Source organism: Rutidosis leptorrhynchoides, chromosome 3, assembly GCF_046630445.1.
Source record: "Rutidosis leptorrhynchoides isolate AG116_Rl617_1_P2 chromosome 3, CSIRO_AGI_Rlap_v1, whole genome shotgun sequence".
Classification (NCBI taxonomy): domain Eukaryota; kingdom Viridiplantae; phylum Streptophyta; class Magnoliopsida; order Asterales; family Asteraceae; genus Rutidosis; species Rutidosis leptorrhynchoides.
The window spans coordinates 232,540,168-232,555,096 of NC_092335.1; the positions used below are offsets into that span (position 1 = coordinate 232,540,168).

General features: G+C 35.6%; 1 non-coding gene across 1 annotated transcript; it reads right to left on the reverse strand.

Annotated features, from left to right (window-relative positions):
- Positions 1-692: 692 nt before the first annotated feature.
- LOC139903524 (small nucleolar RNA R71) lies at positions 693-799 on the reverse strand. Its single transcript, XR_011778338.1, has one exon. It is a non-coding gene; the product is annotated as a small nucleolar RNA R71 (small nucleolar RNA).
- Positions 800-14,929: the final 14,130 nt, after the last annotated feature.

A 14,929-nucleotide genomic window follows, 5' to 3' on the forward strand; every position in this document is an offset into this window, starting at 1 on the left:
CTCGAGACTCAACCTAACAGACTTTTCTTATCGTGTCAAAATCATATAAAGATTAAGTTTAAATTTGGTTGGAAATTCCCGGGTCGTCACAGTCATCTAGTCAACCAAGTACTACAATTCAAATTCTCGATAATCCATTTTTTGAACCCGACCTCACAATTGAGAATCCGGAGGATATTCAGGGACAATTCAGTGATCCTGAACCACTAATCATTCCTCCTGGACCACCAATCATTCAACCAGAGGTTGTCGAGGAAGAAGCCATTAAGTCAGAATCCTCTAGTGATTCAGATTCAATAAATTCAATCATGGAAAATCTGAAACCTCTAAGTATGGAAGACCAAATGAGGGCTAAACGCACTGGCCAAGGTCATGCCATTACTCAACCAGACATTAATGCGCCAGATTATGAAATTAAAGGAAAAATCCTACACATGGTAACTAATCAATGCCAATTTAGTGGTGCGCCAAAGGAAGATCCAAACGAACATCTTCGTACCTTTAATAGGATCTGTACTCTATTCAAAATCAGAGAAGTTGAGGATGAACAGATATATCTCATGTTATTTCCCTGGACTTTAAAGGGAGAAGCCAAAGGTTGGTTAGAATCGTTACCTAAAGGGGCGATTGATACATGGGATGTCTTAGTTGAAAAATTTCTTAAACAATTCTTTCCGACATCTAAAGTTGTGAGACTTCAAGGAGAAATTGTTACGTTCACACAAAAGCCAAATGAAACTTTATATGAGGCGTGGACAAGATTTGGAAAGTTGTTGAGAGGATGTCCTCAACATGGTTTAGACACTTATCAAATAGTACAAATATTCTACCAAGGATGCGATATTACTACACGAAAAGACATCGACATAGCAGCTGGTGGTTCCATTATGAAGAAAACCGCAACTGAAGCTTACAAAATTATTGATAACACTGCTTTCCACTCACATGAGTGGCACCAGGAAAAAGACATCGTTAGATCATTTAAAGCGGCTAGAGCCGATTCTAGCCATGACTTTGATTCCATTTCCGCAAAGTTAGATGCTTTCAAGAGACGAATGGAAAAGATGACTAAAGATATTCACGCAATACAAATTAGTTGTGAGCAGTGTGGAGGACCACATTTGACAAAAGATTGTCTCAGTATTGAACAAACAATGGAACAAAGAGAGAATGTTTCATATATAAACCAAAGGCCTGGAAATAATTATCAGAATAATTATCAACCGCCAAGACCAAACTACAATCAAAATCAGAATTATAACTGAAATGTTCCATGCAACAATCAACAAGGTCCTAGCAATCAACAAGTATCTAATAATACTTACAACCAGCATAGACCTATTTTTCAAAATAAACCACCACAAACCGATGATAAAAAGCCAAATTTAGAAGACATGATGTCGAAGCTAGTTGAATCTCAAACTCAATTTTTCACATCTCAGAAACAAACCAATGAACAAAATGCTCAAGCATTTAGAAATCAACAAGCTTCAATCCAAAATCTGGAACAAGAAGTAAGTAACCTAGCAAGGTTGATAGGTGAAAGAAAATTGAGAAGTCTACCTAGCGATACAAATGCTAACCCCCGAAATGAAACAGCTAAAGCCATTAACACGCGAAGTGGTATTACACTTAAACCACCCAAAATACCTGTAATTTCTAATGACTCTACTCCTACTACACAGGCACCACAGCCTGAGCAAGAAAAGGAATCAGAACCGGTAGTTGAGAAGGTTAATGAAGATAACACCGTTAAGGCTAAACCTTATGTTAAACCATACCAACCACCACTTCCTTACCCAAGTAAAATGAGAAAAGAAAGACTTGAAGCCGAGCAATCCAAATTCTTGGATATGTTTAAACAAATAAATGTCAATCTTCCTTTTATTGATGTGATTTCAGGAATGCCAAGGTATGCTAAATTCTTGAAAGATCTAATCACAAATAGAAAGAAAATGGAAGAACTTTCAGCTGTCACAATGAATGCTAATTGTTCTGCAGTGCTGTTGAATAAACTACCAGAAAAACTCTCTGATCCAGGAAGCTTCACAATTCCATGTTTTCTGGGAAGTCTTAGTTCAATAGAAGCATTGGCAGACTTAGGTGCTAGTATAAATTTAATGCCGTATTCACTATACACTAAACTAGACCTTGGAGAATTGAAACCAACACGAATAAGTATACAACTTGCAGATCGATCAGTAAAATATCCTAGAGGGATAATGGAAAACATGCTAGTTAAAGTTGGTACTTTAGTATTTCCAGTAGATTTTGTTATTCTGGACATGGAAGAAGATTCTCGAGTTCCTCTCATATTAGGAAGACCATTCTTAAACACGGCTAAAGAAATAATAGACGTGTTTGGTAAGAAATTGACCCTAAGTATATAGGACGAGAGTGTCACCTTTTCTGTTGATAGAGCCATGCACAAACCACAATCTGCAGATGATACATGTTATTACATTCAAACTATAGATTCACATGCAGAATTATTAGAAGAATTTCCAGAATTACAAGGAACGGGAGAATGTTCTTTAGGAGAAGGAACTGAACCAATTGATGAAGATGAAATGTTATCCGCACTCATGGCTAATGAATACGAACCAACAACAGAAGAACTTCAAATGCTAAAAGAGGAAGACAGATATCGATATAAATCATCGATAGAAGAACCACCGACATTAGTGTAAGACCCGATTATTTGTAGTGTATATAAGTGTAATTAAGATACTTGAAGTGGGGTTTTGTTGTAGATATTCCAAAAGAAAACAGATTCTGATCTGGGGGATCTGTGCACCACGCAGGTATATTGAAATGTCCCGTTCTTATTGATTAAAAATGTTCCATATTAATTGATTTCGTTGCGAGGTTTTGACCTCTATATGAGACGTTTTTCAAAGACTGCATTCATTTTTAAAACAAACCATAACCTTTATTTCATAAATAAAGGTTTAAAAAGCTTTACGTAGATTATCAAATAATGATAATCTAAAATATCCTGTTTACACACGACCATTACATAATGGTTTACAATACAAATATGTTACATCGAAATCAGTTTCTTGAATGCAGTTTTTACACAATATCATACAAACATGGACTCCAAATCTTGTCCTTATTTTAGTATGCAACAGCGGAAGCTCTTAATATTCACCTGAGAATAAACATGCTTTAAACGTCAACAAAAATGTTGGTGAGTTATAGGTTTAACCTATATATATCAAATCGTAACAATAGACCACAAGATTTCATATTTCAATACACATCCCATACATAGAGATAAAAATCATTCATATGGTGAACACCTGGTAACCGACAATAACAAGATGCATATATAAGAATATCCCCATCATTCCGGGACACCCTTCGGATATGATATAAATTTCGAAGTACTAAAGCATCCGGTACTTTGGATGGGGTTTGTTAGGCCCAATAGATCTATCTTTAGGATTCGCGTCAATTAGGGTGTCTGTTCCCTAATTCTTTGATTACCAGACTTAATAAAAAGGGGCATATTCGATTTCGATAATTCAACCATAGAATGTAGTTTCACGTACTTGTGTCTATTTTGTAAATCATTTATAAAACCTGCATGTATTCTCATCCCAAAAATATTAGATTTTAAAAGTGGGACTATAACTCACTTTCACAGATTTTTACTTCGTCGGGAAGTAAGACTTGGCCACTGTTGATTCACGAACCTATAACAATATATACATATATATTAAAGTATGTTCAAAATATATTTACAACACTTTTAATATATTTTGATGTTTTAAGTTTATTAAGTGAGCTGTCCTCGTTAGTAACCTATAACTAGTTGTCCATAGTTAGATGTACAGAAATAAATCGATAAATATTATCTTGAATCAATCCACGACCCAGTGTATACGTATCTCAGTATTGATCACAACTCAAACTATATATATTTTGGAATCAACCTCAACCCTGTATAGCTAACTCCAACATTCACATATAGAGTGTCTATGGTTGTTCCGAAATATATATAGATGTGTCGACATGATAGGTCGAAACATTGTATACGTGTCTATGGTATCTCAAGATTACATAATATACAATACAAGTTGATTAAGTTATGGTTGGAATAGATTTGTTACCAATTTTCACGTAGCTAAAATGAGAAAAATTATCCAATCTTGTTTTACCCATAACTTCTTCATTTTAAATCCGTTTTGAGTGAATCAAATTGCTATGGTTTCATATTGAACTCTATTTTATGAATCTAAACAGAAAAAGTATAGGTTTATAGTCGGAAAAATAAGTTACAAGTCGTTTTTGTAAAGGTAGTCATTTCAGTCGAAAGAACGACGTCTAGATGACCATTTTAGAAAACATACTTCCACTTTGAGTTTAACCATAATTTTTGGATATAGTTTCATGTTCATAATAAAAATCATTTTCTCAGAATAACAACTTTTAAATCAAAGTTTATCATAGTTTTTAATTAACTAACCCAAAACAGCCCGCGGTGTTACTACGACGGCGTAAATCCGGTTTTACGGTGTTTTTCGTGTTTCCAGGTTTTAAATCATTAAGTTAGCATATCATATAGATATAGAACATGTGTTTAGTTGATTTTAAAAGTCAAGTTAGAAGGATTAACTTTTGTTTGCGAACAAGTTTAGAATTAACTAAACTATGTTCTAGTGATTACAAGTTTAAACCTTCGAATAAGATAGCTTTATATGTATGAATCGAATGATGTTATGAACATCATTACTACCTTAATTTCCTTGGATAAACCTACTGGAAAAGAGAAAAATGGATCTAGCTTCAATGGATCCTTGGATGGCTCGAAGTTCTTGAAGCAGAATCATGACACGAAAACAAGTTCAAGTAAGATCATCACTTGAAATAAGATTGTTATAGTTTTAGAAATTGAACCAAAGTTTGAATATGATTATTACCTTGTATTAGAATGATAACCTACTGTAAGAAACAAAGATTTCTTGAGGTTGGATGATCACCTTACAAGATTGGAAGTGAGCTAGCAAACTTGAAAGTATTCTTGATTTTATGAAACTAGAACTTTTGGAATTTATGAAGAACACTTAGAACTTGAAGATAGAACTTGAGAGAGATCAATTAGATGAAGAAAATTGAAGAATGAAAGTGTTTGTAGGTGTTTTTGGTCGTTGGTGTATGGATTAGATATAAAGGATATGTAATTTTGTTTTCATGTAAATAAGTCATGAATGATTACTCATATTTTTGTAATTTTATGAGATATTTCATGCTAGTTGCCAAATGATGGTTCCCACATGTGTTAGGTGACTCACATGGGCTGCTAAGAGCTGATCATTGGAGTGTATATACCAATAGTACATACATCTAAAAGCTGTGTATTGTACGAGTACGAATACGGGTGCATACGAGTAGAATTGTTGATGAAACTGAACGAGGATGTAATTGTAAGCATTTTTGTTAAGTAGAAGTATTTTGATAAGTGTATTGAAGTCTTTCAAAAGTGTATAAATACATATTAAAACACTACATGTATATACATTTTAACTGAGTCGTTAAGTCATCGTTAGTCGTTACATGTAAGTGTTGTTTTGAAACCTTTAGGTTAACGATCTTGTTAAATGTTGTTAACCCAATGTTTATAATATCAAATGAGATTTTAAATTATTATATTATCATGATATTATCATGTATGAATATCTCTTAATATGATATATATACATTAAATGTCTTTACAACGATAATCGTTACATATATGTCTCGTTTAAAAATCATTAAGTTAGTAGTCTTGTTTTTACATATGTAGTTCATTGTTAATATACTTTATGATATGTTTTCTTATCATAGTATCATGTTAACTATATATATATATCCATATATATGTCATCATATAGTTTTTACAAGTTTTAACGTTCGTGAATCACCGATCAACTTGGGTGGTCAATTGTCTATATGAAACATATTTCAATTAATCAAGTCTTAACAAGTTTGATTGCTTAACATGTTGGAAACATTTAATCATGTAAATATCAATCTCAATTAATATATATAAACATGGAAAAGTTCGGGTCACTACAGTACCTACCCGTTAAATAAATTTCGTCCCGAAATTTTAAGCTGTTGAAGGTGTTGACGAATCTTCTGGAAATAGATGCGGGTATTTCTTCTTCATCTGATCTTCACGCTCCCAGGTGAACTCGGGTCCTCTACGAGCATTCCATCGAACCTTAACAATTGGTATCTTGTTTTGCTTAAGTCTTTTAACCTCACGATCCATTATTTCGACGGGTTCTTCGATGAATTGAAGTTTTTCGTTGATTTGGATTTCATCTAACGGAATAGTGAGATCTTCTTTAGCAAAACATTTCTTTAAATTCGAGACGTGGAAAGTGTTATGTACAGCCGCGAGTTGTTGAGGTAACTCTAGTCGGTAAGCTACTGGTCCGACACGATCAATAATCTTGAATGGTCCAATATACCTTGGATTTAATTTCCCTCGTTTACCAAATCGAACAACGCCTTTCCAAGGTGCAACTTTAAGCATGACCATCTCTCCAATTTCAAATTCTATATCTTTTCTTTTAATGTCAGCGTAGCTCTTTTGTCGACTTTGGGCGGTTTTCAACCGTTGTTGAATTTGGATGATCTTCTCGGTAGTTTCTTGTATAATCTCCGGACCCGTAATCTGTCTATCCCCCACTTCACTCCAACAAATCGGAGACCTGCACTTTCTACCATAAAGTGCTTCAAACGGCGCCATCTCAATGCTTGAATGGTAGCTGTTGTTGTAGGAAAATTCTGCTAACGGTAGATGTCGATCCCAACTGTTTCCGAAATCAATAACACATGCTCGTAGCATGTCTTCAAGCGTTTGTATCATCCTTTCGCTCTGCCCATCAGTTTGTAGATGATAGGCAGTACTCATGTCTAGACGAGTTCCTAATGCTTGCTGTAATGTCTGCCAGAATCTTGAAATAAATCTGCCATCCCTATCAGAGATAATAGAGATTGGTATTCCATGTCTGGAGACGACTTCCTTCAAATACAGTCGTGCTAACTTCTCCATCTTGTCATCTTCTCTTATTGGTAGGAAGTGTGCTGATTTGGTGAGACGATCAACTATTACCCAAATAGTATCAAAACCACTTGCAGTCCTTGGCAATTTAGTGATGAAATCCATGGTAATGTTTTCCCATTTCCATTCCGGGATTTTGGGTTGTTGAAGTAGACCTGATGGTTTCTGATGCTCAGCTTTGACCTTAGAACACGTCAAACATTCTCCTACGTATTTAGCAACATCGGCTTTCATACCCGGCCACCAAAAATGTTTCTTGAGATCCTTGTACATCTTCCCCGTTCCAGGATGTATTGAGTATCTGGTTTTATGAGCTTCTCTAAGTACCATTTCTCTCATATCTCCAAATTTTGGTACCCAAATCCTTTCAGCCCTATACCGGGTTCCGTCTTCCCGAATATTAAGATGCTTCTCCGATCCTTTGGGTATTTCATCCTTTAAATTTCCCTCTTTTAAAACTCCTTGTTGCGCCTCCTTTATTTGAGTAGTAATGTTATTATGAATCATTATATTCATAGATTTTACTCGAATGGGTTCTCTGTCCTTCCTGCTCAAGGCATCGGCTACCACATTTGCCTTCCCCGGGTGGTAACGAATCTCAAAGTCGTAATCATTCAATAATTCAATCCACCTACGCTGCCTCATATTCAGTTGTTTCTGATTAAATATGTGTTGAAGACTTTTGTGGTCGGTATATATAATACTTTTGACCCCATATAAGTAGTGCCTCCAAGTCTTTAATGCAAAAACAACCGCGCCTAATTCCAAATCATGCGTCGTCTAATTTTGTTCGTGAATCTTCAAATTTCTAGACGCATAAGCAATCACCTTCGTTCGTTGCATTAATACACAACCGAGACCTTGCTTTGATGCATCACAATAAATCACAAAATCATCATTCCCTTCAGGCAATGACAATATAGGTGCCGTAGTTAGCTTTTTCTTCAATAACTGAAACGCTTTCTCTTGTTCATCATTCCATTCAAATTTCTTCCCTTTATGCGTTAATGCAGTCAAGGATTTTGCTATTCTGGAAAAGTCTTGGATGAACCTTCTGTAGTAACCAGCTAGTCCTAAAAACTGGCGTATGTGTTTCGGAGTTTTCGGGGTTTCCCACTTTTCAACAGTTTCTATCTTTGCCGGATCCACCTTAATACCTTCTTTGTTCACTATGTGACCGAGGAATTGAACTTCTTCCAACCAAAATGCACACTTTGAAAACTTAGCGTACAATTCTTCCTTCCTCAATACTTCTAACACCTTTCTCAAATGTTCACCGTGTTCTTAGTCATTCTTTGAGTAAATAAGTATGTCATCAATGAAAACAATGACAAACTTGTCAAGGTATGGTCCACACACTCGGTTCATAAGGTCCATGAACACAGCTGGTGCATTAGTTAAACCAAACGGCATGACCATAAACTCGTAATGACCGTAACGTGTTCTGAAAGCAGTCTTTGGAATATCATCTTCTTTCACCCGCATTTGATGATACCCGGAACGTAAGTCAATCTTTGAATAAACAGACGAGCCTTGTAGTTGATCAAATAAGTCGTCGATTCTCGGTAGTGGGTAGCGGTTCTTGATGGTAAGTTTGTTCAACTCTCGGTAGTCGATACACAACCTGAATGTACCATCTTTCTTCTTGACAAACAAAACAGGAGCTCCCCACGGTGATGTGCTTGGTCGAATGAAACCACGCTCTAAAAGTTCTTGTAATTGGCTTTGCAGTTCTTTCATCTCGCTGGGTGCGAGTCTGTAAGGAGCACGAGCTATTGGTGCAGCTCCTGGTACAAGATCTATTTGAAATTCAACGGATCGATGTGGGGGTAATCCCGGTAATTCTTTCGGAAATACATCGGGAAATTCTTTTGCAATGGGAACATCATTGATGCTCTTTTCTTCAGTTTGTACTTTCTCGACGTGTGATAGAACAGCATATCAACCTTTTCTTATTAGTTTTTGTGCCTTCAAATTACTAATAAGATGTAGCTTCGTGTTGCCCTTTTCTCCGTACACCATTAAGGGTTTTCCTTTTTCTCGTATAATGCGAATTGCATTTTTGTAACAAACGATCTCCGCTTTCACTTCTTTCAACCAGTCCATACCGATTATCACATCAAAACTCCCTAACTCTACTGGTATCAAATCAATCTTAAATGTTTCGCTAACCAGTTTAATTTCTCGATTCCGACATATATTATCTGCTGAAATTAATTTACCATTTGCTAATTCGAGTAAAAATTTACTATCCAAAGGCGTCAATGGACAACTTAATTTAGCACAAAAATCTCTACTCATATAGCTTCTATCCGCACCCGAATCAAATAAAACGTAAGCAGATTTATTGTCAATAAGAAACGTACCCGTAACAAGCTCCGGGTCTTCCTGTGCCTCTACCGCATTAATATTGAAAACTCTTCCACGGCCTTGTCCATTCGTGTTCTCCTGGTTCGGGCAATTTCTAATAATGTGGCCTGGTTTTCCACATTTATAACAAACTACATTGGCATAACTTGCTCCGACACTACTTGCTCCGCCATTACTTGTTCCGACACCATTTGTTCCTTTCGTTCTATTAACCCCTGGTCCGTAGACCTCACACTTCGCCGCGCTATGACCATTTCTTTTACACTTGTTGCAAAATTTGGTGCAGAACCCCGAGTGATTCTTTTCACACCTTTGGCATAGCTGCTTCTGATTGTTGTTGTTGTTGCGGTTATTATTGTTGTTGGGATGATTGTTGTAGTTGCTGTTGTTGTTGTTGTTGTTGTTGTTGTTGGGCCGTTTGTTGTAGTTGCGATTGATGTTGCGATTGTTGGGATAATTGTTGCGATTATTGTTGTAATTGCTGTTGTTGTTGTATTGGTGATTCTTATCACCGTTTTCCTCCCACTTTCTTTTGACTTGCTTCACATTGGCCTCTTCAGCAGTCTGTTCTTTAATTCTTTCTTCAATCTGGTTCACTAGTTTGTGAGCCATTCTACATGCCTGTTGTATGGAGGCGGGCTCGTGTGAACTTATATCTTCTTGGATTCTTTCCGGTAATCCTTTCACAAACGCGTCGATCTTCTCTTCCTCATCTTCGAATGCTCCCGGACACAATAGGCACAATTCTGTGAATCGTCTTTCGTACGTGGTAATATCAAATCCTTGGGTTCGTAACCCTCTAAGTTCTGTCTTGAGCTTATTGACCTCGGTTCTGGGACGGTACTTCTCGTTCATCAAGTGCTTGAATGCTGACCACGGTAGTGCGTACGCATCATCTTGTCCCACTTGCTCTAGATAGGTATTCCACCATGTTAACGCAGAACCTGTGAAGGTATGCGTAGCGTACTTCACTTTGTCCTCTTCAGTACACTTACTTATGGCAAACACCGATTCAACCTTCTCGGTCCACCGTTTCAATCCGATCGGTCCTTCGGTTCCATCAAATTCCAAAGGTTTGCAGGCAGTGAATTCTTTGTAGGTGCATCCTACACGATTTCCTGTACTGCTAGATCCAAGGTTATTGTTGGTATGTAGCGCAGCCTGTACTGCGGCTATGTTTGAAGCTAGAAAAGTACGGAATTCCTCTTCATTCATATTCACGGTGTGTCGAGTAGTCGGTGCCATTTCCTTCAAAATAGTTAAATGGAACAAGTTAATCATACAGAATATTAAGAGTAGTTAATAGTATTTCGTAGCATAATATGAACTCATTTATAAAAGCTTTTTCTTCATATTAGCGTTTTATAAGTTTAAATTCGGGTAGTACCTACCCGTTAAGTTCATACTTAGTAGCTAATATACAATTCAACTACTACAATTCTATATGAAAAACTGATTATAATAATATTTCGCGTTCAAACTTTTATACAATATTTTACAAACTTACAATACCGCTTATTTTACATAAAGCATGAAATATAGCACACAATAACTTTGATACAAGATAGTTGTGAAGACAATTCTAGCTAGTACACAAGTCGTTCAGCAAAGGCAATAAAGACACGTAATTCATACGTCCAGAAACAAGTCATGCATTCTGGTTTTACTAGGACTACTTCCCATCCCTGGTCTTGTGCAACATAACCGTTATGGCCGTTGATAAGACAGCGTGTTGTAACGTCATCAAAGGGACGAGGGTTACGTAATGTCCAACAGTCCCGTAATAATCTAAAAACCTCATTTCTTACCCCAATTACCGACTCCGTCACTTGTGGAAACGTTTTGTTTAATAGTTGTAGCCCGATGTTCTTGTTCTCACTTTGGTGAGAAGCGAACATTACTAATCCGTAAGCATAACATGCTTCTTTATGTTGCATGTTAGCCGCTTTTTCTAAATCACGAAGTCCAATATTCGGATATATTGAGTCAAAATAATTTCTTAACCCGCTGCGTAAAATAGCATTTGGTTTCCCCGCAATATATGCGTCAAAGTAAACACATCGTAACTTATGGGTTTCCCAATGTGATATCCCCCATCTTTCAAACGAAAGTCTCTTATAAACCAAGACATTCTTGGAACGTTCTTCGAATGTCTTACAAACTGATCTCGCCTTAAATAGTTGTGCCGAAGAATTCTGGCCGACTCTAGACAAGATTTCATCAATCATGTCTCCGGGTAGGTCTCTTAAAATATTGGGTTGTCTATCCATTTTGTGTTTTTAAACTGTAAAATAGACAAGAGTTAGATTCATAAAAAAATACTTATTAATACAAGCAATTTTTACATATATCATAAAGCATAAGAACACTATATTACATATATTACACCACACGAATACAACTATCTTATTCCGACTCGCTCGTTTCTTCTTCTTCGGTTTTGGTTCGTTTTGCCAAGTTTCTAGGGATATATGATGTTCCCCTAATACGAGCCGTCGTTGTCCACATTGGTTTAGAAAAACCTGGTGGTTTAGAGGTTCCCGGGTCATTGTTACAACTTAAGGACTTCGGGGGTTGACGATACATATAAAGTTCATCGGGGTTGGAATTAGATTTCTCTATTTTTATGCCCTTTCCCTTATTATTTTCTTTTGCCTTTTTAAATTCAGTTGGGGTAATTTCTATAACATCATCGGAATTCTCGTCGGAATCCGATTCATCGGAGAATTGGTAATCCTCCCAATATTTTGCTTCCTTGACGGAAACACCATTGACCATAATTAACTTTGGTCGGTTGGTTGAGGATTTTCTTTTACTTAACCGTTTTATTATTTCCCCCACCGGTTCTATTTCTTCATCCGGTTCCGATTCTTCTTCCGGTTCCGATTCTTCTTCCGGTTCCGACTCTTCTTCCGGTTCCTCTTCGGGAACTTGTGAATCAGTCCACAAATCATTCCAATTTACATTTGACTCTTCATTATTATTAGGTGAGTCAATGGGACTTGTTCTAGAGGTAGACATCTATCACATAATATCAAACACGTTAAGAGATTAATATATCACATAATATTCATATGTTAAAAATATATAGTTTCCAACAAAAATGTTAAGCAATCATTTTTAAAGAAAACACGGTCGAAGTCCAGACTCACTAATGCATCCTAACAAACTCGATAAGACACACTAATGCAAATTTTCTGGTTCTCTAAGACCAACGCTCTGATACCAACTGAAATGTCCCGTTCTTATTGATTAAAAACGTTCCATATTAATTGATTTCGTTGCGAGGTTTTGACCTCTATATGAGACGTTTTTCAAAGACTGCATTCATTTTTCAAACAAACCATAACCTTTATTTCATAAATAAAGGTTTAAAAAGCTTTACGTAGATTATCAAATAATGATAATCTAAAATATCCTGTTTACACACGACCATTACATAATGGTTTACAATACAAATATGTTACATCGAAATCAGTTTCTTGAATGCAGTTTTTACACAATATCATACAAACATGGACTCCAAATCTTGTCCTTATTTTAGTATGCAACAGCGGAAGCTCTTAATATTCACCTGAGAATAAACATGCTTTAAACGTCAACAAAAATGTTGGTGAGTTATAGGTTTAACCTATATATATCAAATCGTAACAATAGACCACAAGATTTCATATTTCAATACACATCCCATACATAGAGATAAAAATCATTCATATGGTGAACACCTGGTAACCGACAATAACAAGATGCATATATAAGAATATCCCAATCATTCCGGGACACCCTTCGGATATGATATAAATTTCGAAGTACTAAAGCATCCGGTACTTTGGATGGGGTTTGTTAGGCCCAATAGATCTATCTTTAGGATTCGCGTCAATTAGGGTGTCTGTTCCCTAATTCTTAGATTACCAGACTTAATAAAAAGGGGCATATTCGATTTCGATAATTCAACCATAGAATGTAGTTTCACGTACTTGTGTCTATTTTGTAAATCATTTATAAAACCTGCATGTATTCTCATCCCAAAAATATTAGATTTTAAAAGTGGGACTATAACTCACTTTCACAGATTTTTACTTCGTCGGGAAGTAAGACTTGGCCACTGTTGATTCACGAACCTATAACAATATATACATATATATTAAAGTATGTTCAAAATATATTTACAACACTTTTAATATATTTTGATGTTTTAAGTTTATTAAGTCAGCTGTCCTCGTTAGTAACCTATAACTAGTTGTCCACAGTTAGATGTACAGAAATAAATCGATAAATATTATCTTGAATCAATCCACGACCCAGTGTATACGTATCTCAGTATTGATCACAACTCAAACTATATATATTTTGGAATCAACCTCAACCCTGTATAGCTAACTCCAACATTCACATATAGAGTGTCTATGGTTGTTCTGAAATATATATAGATGTGTCGATATGATAGGTCGAAACATTGTATACGTGTCTATGGTATCTCAAGATTACATAATATACAATACAAGTTGATTAAGTTATGGTTGGAATAGATTTGTTACCAATTTTCACGTAGCTAAAATGAGAAAAATTATCCAATCTTGTTTTACCCATAACTTCTTCATTTTAAATCCGTTTTGAGTGAATCAAATTGCTATGGTTTCATATTGAACTCTATTTTATGAATCTAAACAGAAAAAGTATAGGTTTATAGTCGGAAAAATAAGTTACAAGTCGTTTTTGTAAAGGTAGTCATTTCAGTCGAAAGAACGACGTCTAGATGACCATTTTAGAAAACATACTTCCACTTTGAGTTTAACCATAATTTTTGGATATAGTTTCATGTTCATAATAAAAATCATTTTCTCAGAATAACAACTTTTAAATCAAAGTTTATCATAGTTTTTAATTAACTAACCCAAAACAGCCCGCGGTGTTACTACGACGGCGTAAATCCGGTTTTACGGTGTTTTTCGTGTTTCCAGGTTTTAAATCATTAAGTTAGCATATCATATAGATATAGAACATGTGTTTAGTTGATTTTAAAATTCAAGTTAGAAGGATTAACTTTTGTTTGCGAACAAGTTTAGAATTAACTAAACTATGTTCTAGTGATTACAAGTTTAAACCTTCGAATAAGATAGCTTTATATGTATGAATCGAATGATGTTATGAACGTCATTACTACCTTAATTTCCTTGGATAAACCTACTGGAAAAGAGAAAAATGGATCTAGCTTCAATGGATCCTTGGATGGCTCGAAGTTCTTGAAGCAGAATCATGACACGAAAACAAGTTCAAGTAAGATCATCACTTGAAATAAGATTGTTATAGTTATAGAAATTGAACCAAAGTTTGAATATGATTATTACCTTGTATTAGAATGATAACCTACTGTAAGAAACAAAGATTTCTTGAGGTTGGATGATCACCTTACAAGATTGGAAGTGAGCTAGCAAACTTGAAAGTATTCTTGATTTTTTGAAACTAGAACTTTTGGAATTTATGAAGAACACTTAGAAC